At 36.3% G+C, this 14,512-nt stretch overlaps 1 protein-coding gene and 1 non-coding gene across 2 annotated transcripts in view; both read right to left on the minus strand.

The window, feature by feature from the left end:
• The window catches only part of TMEFF2 (transmembrane protein with EGF like and two follistatin like domains 2), a 289,942-nt gene that overhangs the window by 184,428 nt on the left and 91,002 nt on the right, over positions 1-14,512 (minus strand). The window lies entirely within an intron of this gene.
• Positions 11,584-11,689, minus strand: LOC130021218 (small nucleolar RNA U13). Its single transcript, XR_008792117.1, has one exon. It is a non-coding gene; the product is annotated as a small nucleolar RNA U13 (small nucleolar RNA).

Consider the following 14,512-nt stretch of genomic DNA (forward strand, 5'->3'; position numbering starts at 1 on the left):
TGTTTTCCAAAAGGACTGAACCAGTCGTCATTCCCATCAGCAGTGAAGGAGGGTTCCTTTCTCGCCACATACGCACCAACACGGGTTGCTTTTGTTCTTTTGGATGTGGGCCAGTCTCTGTGGTGTGAAATGATCTCTCATTGTTGTTTTAATCTGCATCTTCCTGATGATTAAAGATGTAGAGCATTTTCTCATGTGCCTTTTAGTCATTTGGATTTCTTCTTTGAGAAAGTCTCTGTTCATTTCGTCGCCCCATTTTTTTGATGGGGTTGGATGTTTTCTTCTTGTGGAGTTCAACCAGTACTTTGTATATCCTTGAAATCAACCCCTTGTTGGATGGGTATTGGGCGAATATCCTTTCCCATTCTGTAGACTGTCTTTGTATTTTGGTCACTGTTTCTTTTGAGGTGCAGAAGCTTCTTAGTTTAAGATAATCCCATTTGTCTATCTCTGTTTTCACTTGCTTGGCCAGTGGCGTGATATCTTTGAAGTTACCATTAGCTTCAATGTCATGGAGGGTTTTGCCAAGTTTGTCTTCAATGTACCTTATGGATTCCGGTCAGATGTTGAGGTCTTTAATCCATTATGATCTTACTTTTGTGCATGGTGTTAGGCAGAGATATGAGCCCATTTTTTTGCATGTAGTCGTCCAGTTTTGCCAGCACAATTTGTTAAAGAGGCTTTCCTTGCTCCACTTCACATTTCTTGCTCCCGTATCAAAGATTAGATGATCATATGTTTAGGAAGGAGATGTCAGTAAATTCAAACCGTTCCATTGGTCTCCAGCTCTGCCTTTCTTTCAGTTCCATGCTGTTTTAATTATTACTACTTTGTAGTAGAGTTTGAGTTAGGCAGTTTGATTCCTCCCATTTTCTTTTTCCCAAGAATTGTTTTAGCTATTCCTGGGGGATTATTGTTCCATATGAATTTCAGGAGTGTTTGCTCCTTTTCTTTGAAGAATGTCATGTGTATCGTTATAGGGATCACATTGCATTGTACAACGCTTTGGGAAGTATTGCCATTTTGGCAATGTTAATTCTCCTGATTCATGAACAGGGGATATCTTTCCATTTTCTTGTGTCCTCTTTTATTTCCTGAACTAGCGTTTTGTAGTTTTCTTTGTACAGGTCCTTTATTTCCTTAGATAAGCTGATTTCTAGGTACTTGATTTTCTGGGGCACAATTGTGAATGGGATTGTTTTTTTCATGTCACTTTCTTCTCTCTCACTATTTGTATACAGGAAAGCCATGGACTTTTGGGTATTGATTTTATAGCTGCAACTTTTTTACTATACAAATCTATTGTTTCTAGAAGTTTCTTGGTAGAGGTTTCAGCATTCTCTAAGTATATTATCATTTCATCTGCAAATAGTGAGAGCTTGATTTCTTCCTTTCTTTCCTAAATGCCCTTAATATCTTTTCCTTGCCTAACCGCTATTGCAAGTACTTCCAGTACTATATTGAACAGCAGTGGAGAGAGTGGGCATCCTTGTCTTGTCCCTGATCTTAGAGGGAAGTGAGCCCAAGTCTTAAAATGCAATTCTGACCTCCCTTTGCATTTTTCCTATTATCATTATTATTTTTGGTAAATATAAAATACATATTTTAAAGCAATTAACTTGCCTGCCATTCAGAATTTTATTCATTCCCCCCAAATTCTACTCTTTATCTGACAAGAAAAGCTGCTAAAGTGACACAGGCAACGTGTTAAGAAATCAGGCTTTTAAGAAACATGTTGGATTTCTTTGTAGATGTTTCCTGCTTTCACAAGCAAGTGTTTGATAGACTCAACCATGAGTTTTTAGTTTTTGTTTCTAGTACTGCAGCTGAGTTGGATGTGGAACAGTCTGTTTCTCCTCTCCATTTGATAATAAAGTTTGAAAAATAAAGACATATTAGCAAACTTGACAGTTCAGTAGAACCACAATTTCTGGAGTTCGCATTTTATGAGGGGCAGCAGAGTAGAATCTCTAAAAACTTGTCTTTTGCCAACAGATCATCATAATTCTTATACAAATCTGAGTGAATGTTATGAAAATTTTTAGACTAGATACTGAAACTTTTATAAAATGTTATTCAAAAGGAATAATTTGAAGTTTCTAGGGTATTTCAGATATATAAAACAGGCATAAAATTGTTTAATACAAATTTTTTTTTAAAAACAGAGGTGTTATATTTTTCAGACTCTCAAGATTATCAACATTTAAAAACTGCACTAAATGTGCTTTTAGTATTTTCCAAAGACAGTCAGATCACAATAATAAGTTATATATAGTGCAAACTGAGAATCAATATAGTCCTTATTTTACTTTCCATAATTTATTTCCAAGTGCAAAAAAAATCCATTGTAACAGAGAGAATATTACAGTAAGCTGTTTTTCAAGCAGCTGCTCCAGGTTCACTTCTAAGCACCATATTTGGTTACCCAAGCATCACTCTCCCTGAGCACAGAGCCAGGAGCAACTGCTCAGCACAACAAGGTATAGTCCCCAAACTGAGAAATAACAAATATTTCAATTTGTATAGCAAAAAACAACAGTTTCATTTTCCCTGTCATTGGAAACGGTAATGAAAATCCTGTACAATTTTCATAGTTAAAAAATGTATTCTTTAGTGGCTGACAAGCCTGTTTTGTTTGTTTAGTATTTGAATAAATCTTGTTAAGCGTTACTCCTTGAAGTCAAGAACTAATTGTTTAGGAATCTTGTACATTAGGGACTCTTACATCTTTAAGATCAAATTTTTTTATTTTTATTGTAATTACTTTTATGTGTATGAAGATGATTTACTATTGTATTTTAACTGTCTCAGATTAACAATGTTTTTTTTCTAAACTCTGGAACTTACACAAAAATATTCTTCACAATTATGTAAGCATAATTAAAAATTACCCCTATTATCTGGTAATTCAAGATGGCTTACATATAGAACTCCACAATTTAAGAGATACTGGCTTCAGTTCTTGTTGTTGTTTTTTTAACTATATCAGGATGATTACTGGCAGTTTCAAAGGCTTTGTAAGGAAAAAAGGGCTTTCTAATCAATTTTCTCATTTTGGCATGTAGAATTACATCTTAGTCCAACACTATGCTGTTTACCCATTACATTTGAGCACTGAAAGCACTAGACACATATGTTTATTTCAAGCTTTATCTTTGCCAACTTCATTAGGTTCATCTTATCCTATTGGCTCTTTTCCATCTAAGAAATCCATGTGAAAAAAAATACTGAATTGCTCAAGATCAGATTGGCAAGAAAGTCAAACTGAATAAGTAGAGAGGATCCTGTTCCCAAATTTATGCTCTCCACACCACCTGACAACAAATGAGTAGCTTTATTTCCACCTGAACAGTGGCTATGTAATTGGTTCAATAGTGTTTCTGAATAAACGTAATTTGAATAGTAGAAACATGTATATAGCTTTTAGGCTTAATAAGCACTGCTTTATAAAACTTTGCTCTAAATTCTTTATTAAGTATTTTAAATGAGTTTTATAATGTACTGTGGTATACACACACACACACACACACACACACACACACATATATATATATATATACAACAGTTTATGTCAGGCCAGAAGTTATTAATAAATGCTCCGAATAGGAAAAATTTCTGCTACCAGTGAATTACAGTGTTGATCAGATTTGTTTTGCCAAAATCAGTAATTCCCATTAAATAGACAAGTCATAAGTGTAAAATTCGGTGAGTCTCTTCATATTTTATATCAAGGAGCCAGCTTGATTCATTAATTCAATCTCCATAAATTAAACTCAAAGACACACACATATGAGACAAAACAAGTGTTTTTCTTAAAAATCTATACTAACCATACTTCAGTGTAATTCTCTAGTTATCTTTGAGGCTATTCAGGTCTCCCAAAGAAGAATAGAAAGAGCTATGCTTGGAATATCACGTTTCACTCAAATGAGAGAAAGAATCCGGAGTTCTGACATCCGTCGACGATCAAGGATCAGGAACGCTGTCTCATTTGCCAAGGTGTCGGAAATCAGATGGGCTGGTCACGTAATGAGATTTAAAGACGACCGCTGGACTAGAGCTGTTACTGACTGGATTCCACGGGATGTCAAAAGACCGCGTGGCCGCCCACCTACCAGATGGTCAGACTTCTTCGTCAAGATCATGAATGATCGGTTTGAGGCCCTTCATGTTCCCGGAGCGAACAGATGCCATTGGGCTACACTAGCACGCGACAGGGACAAATGGAGACGTTACTGGCACCCGCTCAAGCAAATTGACGACTAACGGGAAGTTAAGTGATTAAGTGATTAAGTGATCTTTGAGGCTGAAAAACTTATGTGTTCAAAATGTTTGATTAGAATCATGTCCTCATAGAAACCTTCGGAAGGAATTGCTAATCCCAGGGCTTCCAGGAGACTTTGACTTCAGATATTTCCCCAAAATTCTTAATCATGTCACTTTGTTTAGCCTAAAACAAGAATATTTCTACTCCTTTCTTGATTTCTTAATACTTCTGTGATCTATTTTTAATGTGTTTGACATGTTTCTTTAATTTACCTAAATAAATTTATACTTTGTTGCATAAGTTTGGATGCTGTCTCTAATGTAATCTCAGATTCTTATATCTTTAAATTCTACCTGATGCTTTTTGTGTCACACTTACGAGTGCTCAGGACTTAATCCTGGCTCTATGCTCAGGGACTATTCTTGGTGGTGCTCAGAGATAAAACGATGGTCAGTCACATGCAAAGCAAATGACTTACCTGCTGTACTATCTCTCCTGACCCTAGATTCTACTTTAGATATGATTATTTTACTGAAGAACTGAGATGAAGCACTTGAGTGTAGAAGAGTTGGTAAATGGACAAGCAGAAGGGAAATTTCCATGTTTAGATTTGAATGCACACATACTAATCACTAGACTGTTATTTCTTAGGGAGTATTTCAGGCTCCAACAAATGTTACAGGATGCATAAAGTGCCTTTTCATTAGAAATATAGCCCAAACTATAACTCTTACTAACTAGAAATTAGTTAAGCTATTGAAAATATATTGTAAGAAACTCAAATCTACTGACAAAATGATGTCAATCACAGTATGGTACATCCTATGGAGTCCCAGAGTTGTCTACATAAATGTCTCCCTAATTATTCTAAGTTTTTTGGAGAAATAAGTGTAATTTCTCATGTCAGCATACTGCATACACCCTGGCACATATAAAGTCTCCATAAGTATAATTTAATTTAAGTTGGGGCAACTGAGCTAAAAATATGAAGGATTTGGAATGTTAAATAATAACAACATGTCACAGAAATGTGTATAAAACTCAGCATGCACAAATTATTGAAGCTCATGAAGTAAGAAATTATTATCATATAAAAATAAGGACCAACTAAAGCTGTTTGCTTCTATTTTGGCTTTTAGTTGGCCATTCTGCAGTGTTGTCAACTTATCACCAGCACACAGATTATATATTCTTCTGCTTAAAATGCTATTTAGTGGCATTCCATTTCACTCAGAGTAAATGACAAAGTCTCACTATGGTGTAAGATGTGTGTAGAAGACGCTAAGCAATGTGTCCTGATCACTATCAGACGATTTTTTGCTCCCCTCCCTCTTTACTTCACTATATCTAGTTTGGTCTCTTGTAATTCTTAAAATAGGATCTAGACTCTTCTGCTTAGATATTCTCTTAGCCCTCTCTTCCTCACCTCTTGAAGTTTTTATTTAACTGTTACCTTCACAAAAACTTCTTTCTATATAACCCCTATTTGGAAATTTCACCCTCTAATTAATCTTAAAAGTGCAGTTCATTTATCTGTGTCTATGTGAATTATAAATGACTTTTAGTCGGGATTCCTAAAATGAATCTCCTTGAGTTTCCCCCTAAAGCCCATTAGAACTTGAAGCAATGGCTTCAAGTCTGTGGAATAATGACTTCTTAGTATTTCAACATTGAAGATGGCTACCCAAAAGTATAGAAATTGAATTTTACCCTTCTATTGATCATTTTCATGGTCCTATAATTAAGTTTCTCTTTGAAATGGTCCTTATGGATCTTATCTTTTCCTAAAACTCTACTTTCTGATGGTTATTCTTGATTCTAACGAGTATCAATATCCCACAATGAGTGGAATTATTTTCTTCATTTTCTTTTCCTATGCCTGTTTGCCAGCATCAACTGACTAATGGCTTTTACTAATGACATGATTATTAGATTTCTCACCATATTCTGTCTCACCTTTGCTCAGTTGTAGTTGGTGTATGGTTCTTTTTATTCTGGATTCAACTTTAAGACATGTATCATCCTGTGTTTGTCCTGTGAATAACTGCCCTTTTTCTTGCTTTCATTTCAAATATTCAACAGTCTTCTAATTCTTTGAGATGATAGATATAACCTTTTTACCTAGACTTCTTCTCTTGCCAGTTATTTCTTAACAAAACCCAGGTTCTGACTAAATATAATTCTTACTATATAAAAGATTTTAAGGAAGTACTCTTGTGTTTAACTCTGTAAGCAAAATGCCAAGAAGGCTGCTATATAAATTGTAAATTACTCTGTATACTGAGTCAGAAAGTCAGTGGGTTAGCACTTAGAGTGGGATTCCTGGGATTTCTTAGTGAGAAAAAAAGAAACCGTGGGTCCTTAGTGAAAGAAAGAAAGGCAAAACTGTGTGCCTTTATTTTATATGCAGAGTGAAGTAGCTATAGCCTAGAGGTGAGAGCAGGTTGTGTGTGAGGAACGAGCAAACAGAAAATTAAAACGGTACTTGATAAAATCAGAGGTATAATAGGGTTATGTTATTGTACTGAGTATGATGCTTATTATAAGACATGTTTTTCACTCTGAGTAATACAGAAAGCCATTGGGAGTTTTGAGTTGTAGAACATTCTAACTTTTACTTATATGGAGTCATTCTGGTTGTTGTATCAAAAAGAGATTGTAGGAAAGCAGCAAACACAGGGAGGGATGTTGAGATAATCAGATGAGAGGAAGAGAGAGAAAGAATAACAGGTAGAGGGAGAGGGGGAATGAGAGGGAGTGGCAGAGGGAGAGGGAGAGGGAGAGAGAGAAAAGGAGAGGAGACAAAAGAAGAAAAGAGAAAGGGGGAAAAGAGAAAAGGAAGGAAGATTAGAGGAAAAGACAAGGTGAAAATATGTTGGTCTGGGTATAGGTAATAATAGTAGATATTTCTGAGTAGCATAAACTGGATATATTTTGTAGGCAATCCATGACAGCATTTGTTGATAAAAATATGTCAAGTTTGATAAATAAAACTTAAAGATAACTTCAAGTTTCTTGGCATAGAGAACAAGTAAATGCTTTTAGACGTTCAAATGGAAAGAATCGGGTGATTATTATAATTTCAAGTTAGGTTACTTTGTTCTAGGTCAACATATAACCTATAAACATAATAAATTTTATTTTTGTGTCTGAAGATATAGGTCAAATATCAATAACCAACCCTGAAAATTCATATTATGTATTTTAGCTTAGTCTTCTGGCTTATACTGCATATATAAAACTATTAAAATAGTAATACAAAGTGGCTATCGGGAACATTTAAATGCAAAAGTCTGACAATTTTAATCCTTGTCTATTTATATTCATCTTGGATAATTTAACTGGATGAATTAAAGATAACATAAATTATTCAACTGTAAATGATTTAAAAGCAAACTTCACATTCACATCTTCAATTTTTTTCTTAGAGACTTTCATTAAATATAGCTATTCTGCAATTAATTGTCACAATTTTCTGGCCAGTACATTTATTCCCTATCATAGTCAGAGAAAACTATTTGAGGTAAAAAAAATCTTACTCTACATGTAGTTTATTTAACATTTCAAGTCTTGACAGCATAATTCTATATTTGTGTTAGGGAAAGCAGCTCTTTCCTTTTTGCCTGTCTTATTTCTTGAAGCCAGTTATAGGTGAAATTGTAACCCTGACTGCTATCTCATGTTAACTCAAGACAAGAAAATATGTATGAATATCATGAAGAGATTTGACCTGGAAACTTTTCATTTGCTGAAAGCTGCTTTTTGGATTTTGCCACATGAATTATTACCACAATCTTTTAAATATTCATTTGATTCTAATTGATGTTGTAATGTTGAGAAACACACTCTTTTCATTTGACCTACTCTAAAATGACACTTTTTTTAAAAACCAAATCATTTCAATTCTCATGAGATTGAAAGGTTGATCACATATGTATTTTGTAAAGTGTTACTGAAGTGAACAGAAATTTTAATGCTGTTTTTTCAAATCTTCCCTAAGCAGTAAAACTCATTTTGTAATGAAAGAAGCCCTCTATGCATCAAATAATAAAGTATTATATTTTATTTTTATTATTATTATTATTTTGTTGTTGTTGTTGTTGTTGTTTTAGGACCACACCTGATGATGCTAACAGGCTTTTCCTGGATTCTTGCTTGGGAGCTATTCCTGACTGAGTGATCTAGCATGTCATTCAATGCTAGAGATTGAGTCTGGGGTCTTGCATGCAGAACATTCTCAAAATATTTTCTCCAGCCAAATATGTATGTTAGACAACTGTTTTCAAACTCTGAATTTAAGATTAAAAATATTAATGATTTTATTAATACTTTCTATGTGGTAGGCAGAGCAACATAACGCCTATATATTATCTCATATAACCCTCATACCATCCTCCAAGAGGATATGCTCAATCCTTCTAATATTTGAAGACAGAACTGAAGAATATTATTACTTATTTTGAGGTTTTTTGAGCCTAACATACAATGCTCTCAGGTTACTCTTGTCTCTGCTCTCAGGAAATGCTTCAGGGAACCATAGGGGATGATGGGGATCAAACTCAGGTCAGCCCCATTGCAAGGTAAGTGCCTCACCTACTGTATTTTCTCTCTGACCTCCAGAACTGAGGAGTCACTGTAACATGACAACATTCATGCAATGATAACAAGTAATTACCCAGTTAAATCCTGAAAGACAATGAATTGTGTGCTTCTTTAATTCAGTTAATATTTCTTAATTACTATAGTTTGTAACCACATCGGGCTGGAGCAATAGCACAGCTGGTGGGGCATTTGCCTCGCAAGCGGCCAACATGGCCAACTCGAGTTCTATCCCTCTCCCCCTCTCAGAGAGCCCAGCAAGCTACTAAGAGTACCTCACCCACACGGCAAAGCTGGAAAGCTACCCTCGACGTATTCGATATGCCAAACACAGTAACAATTGCCACAATGGAGACGTTACTGGGCCCACTCGAGCAAATAGATGAACAATGGGAGGACAGTGACAGTGACAGTGTAAACATATAATACAATGCTATTGGTATTACAGCTAGAAAACATGTTATAATACTGGGATCTATATTAAATATATTCACATGATTGACAAAATATTTATTTTCTCATATATTTGATCTCCATCTCCAATTCTTGTCTTACAATTTCCTACAAGTCTTAGAAGGACATGTTGCAAATAATAAAGGTGTCTTTTGATACATTAACGAAGACAATTGTTGGGTCACACTTAATCAGGGAGGTTAGTTAAGAAGAAAATGAGGTAAAACAAGGGCAGGGATATTCAGTACTATCTCTTTGACTTCAGAGGGGAACAGAGGGAATGAAAGTTGAATCAACTTCCAATGACAAGTGGATTATTAGTTGAGCCTATACAATGAAGCCTCCATAAACAATCAGGAGGAGGAGGCTTTGACAACTTTCCAGGTGGGTGAGCATGGGGAATTAGAAGGAAGGAGAATGTCCTGACTTGAATACATAGGAAAGCTGTGAGTTTATTCCTCATACCTACCTCTATTCTACCTTTTATGCAGCTCTCCTATCTGACTTTTAATTCTTATCTTGGGCGTCTACCTTGCACGCAGCCAACATGGCCGACCCGAGTTCGATTCCTCTGCCCCTCTCGGAGAGCCCTGCAAGCTACCGAGAGATATGCCAGACACAGTAACAACAAAGTCTCCAATGGAGACGTTACTGGGCCCGCTCGAGCAAATCGATGATCAACAGGAGGGCCTTTACTTTTACTTACTTTATCTTTTAGTATCCTTTTTGTAATGAACAAGTGATTTTGTGAGTAAATTAGTTCATGAGTTCTATGTGCTCTTTTAACAGATTATTGAAAGTGAGGAAAGTATTTTGCTAATGAGAAGCACATATGATAATCTGGACTTGGAAACGCATCTGGAGTATGAAGAGACTGTTATAGAAACCTGAGTCTGTAGCCAGTGGGGCAAAATCTCAGTTAAAATCCTGGGTCCAATCTGGGGCTTGAGAATGCTGCTTTCCAAAGTAGAGGGTGGTCTTGAAAAGCTAAACCCTTAATCTATGGAACTGCAGCTATGTCTGGACAGATTATATCAGAATTGGGTTAAATTCTTGGGATACCCTGCTAGTGTCTGAGAAGTTTGTTGGTGTGGAGAAGCTTACCACTCTTCCTGAAACTGGGTCCGGAACAAACCATGAATCAACATATGTTGCCAGATATGTAGAAAATATAAAAAGAAAACCCAAGTTCTATATCCTTAATCGAATTGCTTTCATTGTTTTAGCAATAACTTCCTCTAATATTTTCTGAATGGCTAAGAACTGTACCATATTTCAATTTCAGGATACTTTAGAGAAGCTTTACTCAACTGGGGACCATATACCTATATAACTCAGGATATTGCAAGGAGGCCATTACATAAATGGGGGCCTTGCATAGGACTAGTGGGCCAACTGGTAGGACAGGGGAAATGGGAAGGTACAAAATCTAAAGGGGTCCATGGTCAGAAGATGGCTGAGGAATACTATTTTACTGAATGCTGATAAGTTCCAAGAAACATGTAGTTTAGCAAGTCACTGTGCACATTCAAACACTCAAGCTACCAACAGAAATAGACAAAAGAAAAATATGTTTGAGTGACAAGTTATACATGGATAACTTCAATTATACATATGTTCTATATACAGCAACTTTATTTCAAGCACTTTATCCCAAGAAACTAAGATTAGTATAAAGATTAAATCACATGGGTGAAAGTTAAAGATAGAGTGAAAAAGTAGATTTTGAAATTTCTAGGAACATGAATTATGTATAAAAGAATGCTAGGCAGTCCTCAAAAATGACATTTGAGAAATATGTATTAATATAGAAATAAGATAATAAACTGTTACTGGGAAAATATAAATTATAAAATAATATAGAAGCTGTATATCTCTTTGTGGGAATATGAGTGTATTTTAGTATGTCTAAGGGTTATTTTTGGTAATGGAGATAATTTTATTCTTGAGGATTTTTTGTCTTCCATTAGCTTGTATAATAAGTATATAATTTAATAATAAAATCAGAAAGCTCTTTTAGAGAAAACATTTTATGCTTTTTCCTGAAACACTGTCACTGTCTGGTTTATATAATTTTCAAAAGAGGTCCATAATTTATTATTTTTGTTAATGTTTTACTTGCTGAATAAAACTATCCTCTTCTTAAAATATCCTTATATGATATACTTAACTGTGAGAATTTCATTCAAAACAAAGTAATAACATCAAGAAAACTAATATTTTCCTCAAGAGAAAAGATACTTAGTCTCTTTTTTTCCCCCTCACATCAGATGGGTAATGTGCCAAAAGCATAACAAATTTTAAGAGAGACGCATATTACACAAATGTGTGAACACCCCCAATCATCATGTTTATAAACCAGACAAGGATGTGACTTTTTAAAAAAATTTCATCTAAACTATATAGGAAATTATCTGCTCTATTTTACTGGAGACTTCTATTTTAAGATTTTTGACTCTTAGGAAGACTACCAACTTTCAAAATTGATAATTTCCCTATTTTTATTTTTTATTTAGATAAAATGGTTTGTCCAAATAAAATAAAAATAAAACATCATAAATAAAAATAAAAACTTTAGTGGTCTGAAAATTGTACACACATTCCTAAGATTTTCATTTTGTGCTTGCAAGACTTTGTTCTTGTTATTTTCCGAAATATATTGCTTCAAGTGACTGCTCTACATATGAATGCACAGTGTAGTTAAGATACACTGTAGATGTTTGTCCCTAACGCTGTGCCCAGTCTTCTTTTCCTCCCAGGTCAGTCAGTACTCGAACCCGGGACTTGGCTTTCTCCGCAAACGTGCCCCAGGCGTCCTCTAGGACCCTGGGATGCTCACTATCCCTGAGCCTCTTCCTGCTTGTCCCCAACACTGTGCCCAGTCTTCTTCTTCCCCAGGTCAGTCACTACTCGAACCCGGGAATTTGCTTTCTAATGCATATGCACACCACGCGTCCTCTAGGACATTGGGATGCTCACCATCCCTGAGCCTCTTCCTGTTTGTCACCAACGCTGTGCCCGATCATCTTCCTCCCCCAGGTCAGTCAGTACTTGAAACCGGGACTTGGCTTTTTCTGCATACACGTGCCAGGCATGCTATAGGGCCCTGGGACACTCACCATACCTGAGCCTCTACCTGTTCATCCCCAACGCTGTGCCTGTTCATCTTCCTCTCCCAGGTTGTACTCCCCCGAAAACACCAGGTACCCCCTAGCGGCTGTGGCCTATTCAGAAATGGGCATGTCCTCTATAGAAGTGGGCGTGGCCTAATTTTGGACCAGCAGATTCTCACGCGGCCACAGATAATTGACTCATACACAGCATCTCCTGTAACATCTCAGTCTCCATGCCTTCACATCAACATGAGAAACAACACAAATCCCCACCATGAGGGGAGGATGATGAAAAGAGTCCAGAAGCCTTATTAGGTGCTACTCCCCTAAGGGACTTCTCTGAGGAAGAATTCAAATATGAAGTAATAAAGATGATCAATATACTTAATGAAACAGTGAGACAGATATCCAGTAAATTAAAGGAGGGCATGAGAGAAACAATCTAGGAAATACAGGAAGAAATGAGAGCAGAAATTGGAATGCTCCACACAGAAATGTCACGAATAAAAAATTCCGTAGATGAAATAAAAAACTCAGTCTGTGCCCTCAACAGTAGAATGGCAGCAGCTGAAAACAGAATCAGTGAGCTGGAAGATCTGCTGCACAAAGCCTACAGGCAACAACAAACAATGGCAAGAGACCTCAAATAGCTCAAGAGAGAATCAGAGTCCTAGGTGATGATTCCAAGAGGAACAACATTAGAATCATTAGAGTAACAGAAGGTCAGGGAAACAATCCCAATGAAAAAGACATGGTTAAGCAAACCTTTGCTGAAAAGTTCCCAGAACTGGACAATGAAGCCATTCAGATTCAAGGAGCCCAAAGGGTTCCAGCTAAAAGAGAGCCTAACAAAAACACTCCAAGACATATCATAGTTTGAAAGATGGGATGCCACGGATAGAGCCAAGGTCAAAGAAGGAAATTACATACAAAGGAGCACCCCTTTGATTCACAGCAGACCTATCAGAGGAAACACTCCAAGCCCGAAAGCAATGATGGGAGATAGTGAAAAAACTCACTGAAATGAATGCTTCATCAAGAATACTCTATCCGGCTAACCTCTCACTCAAACTCGAATGAACAGTACACTATTTTGTGGATAAACACCAGCTTAGGAACTTCATAGACTCAAAACCAAACCTAAAAGAAGGGCTAAAGGGGCTACTATAAGACAAGACAAACTCTACAAGCACAACAAACCCTTACGGAAAGATGACAGAAAACCCCATAACAATAATCTCTCTCCAAGTCAATGGTCTAAATTCACTAATTAAGAGACAGAGAGTGGAAAAATGGATTCAGAGACAGAACCCAAAATTCTGCTGCCAACAAGAAACTCATTTGAACAGTCAGAGCAAACACAGACTCAAAGTTAAAGGATGGAAATCAACCCCACAACAAACAGCTCACTCATAAAAGCTGGGGTGGTCATACTAGTATCCGAAAACATAAATTTCAGGTTGAAAAAGATTATAAGGGACAGCAAAGGCAATTTTCTATTTAGCAAGGGATACTTACAAAAAGAAGAAATCACACTCTTTAATGTATACATACCTAATGAGGGAACAGCTAAATATTTAAAACAACTACTAACATATTTTAAGGAGGACATAGCTAGCAACACAATAGTATCCAGAGACTTCAACATTGTCTTATCATCTCTGGATAGAATACCAAGAACAAAACTCAGCAAGGAAACATTGACTTTGAAGGAAGAAATAGAAGAGCTAGGGCTCATAGACCTATACAGGGATTTGCACCCCAAAAAGAAAGAATACACATTCTTCTCCAGTGCACACAAAACATTTTCCAAAATAGACCATGTGCTAGGCCACAAAACATACCTCAATAGAATCATGAAGATAGAAATAGTATCAGCAATCTTTTCAGACCACGATGCACTGAGAATAGAAGTTAATCACACACAGACACGGAGAACCAAATCAAACACCTGAAAACTAAACAACTCAATGGTGAACAGCAAGTGGGTCAGGAAGGAAGTCAAGGACAAAATCAAAAGATACCTGGAAACAAATGAGAATGAAGGCACGAGCTACCAGAACCTATGGGATGCAGCTAA

Source organism: Sorex fumeus, unplaced genomic scaffold (assembly GCF_029834395.1).
Source record: "Sorex fumeus unplaced genomic scaffold, SorFum_2.1 ptg000014l, whole genome shotgun sequence".
NCBI lineage: Eukaryota > Metazoa > Chordata > Mammalia > Eulipotyphla > Soricidae > Sorex > Sorex fumeus.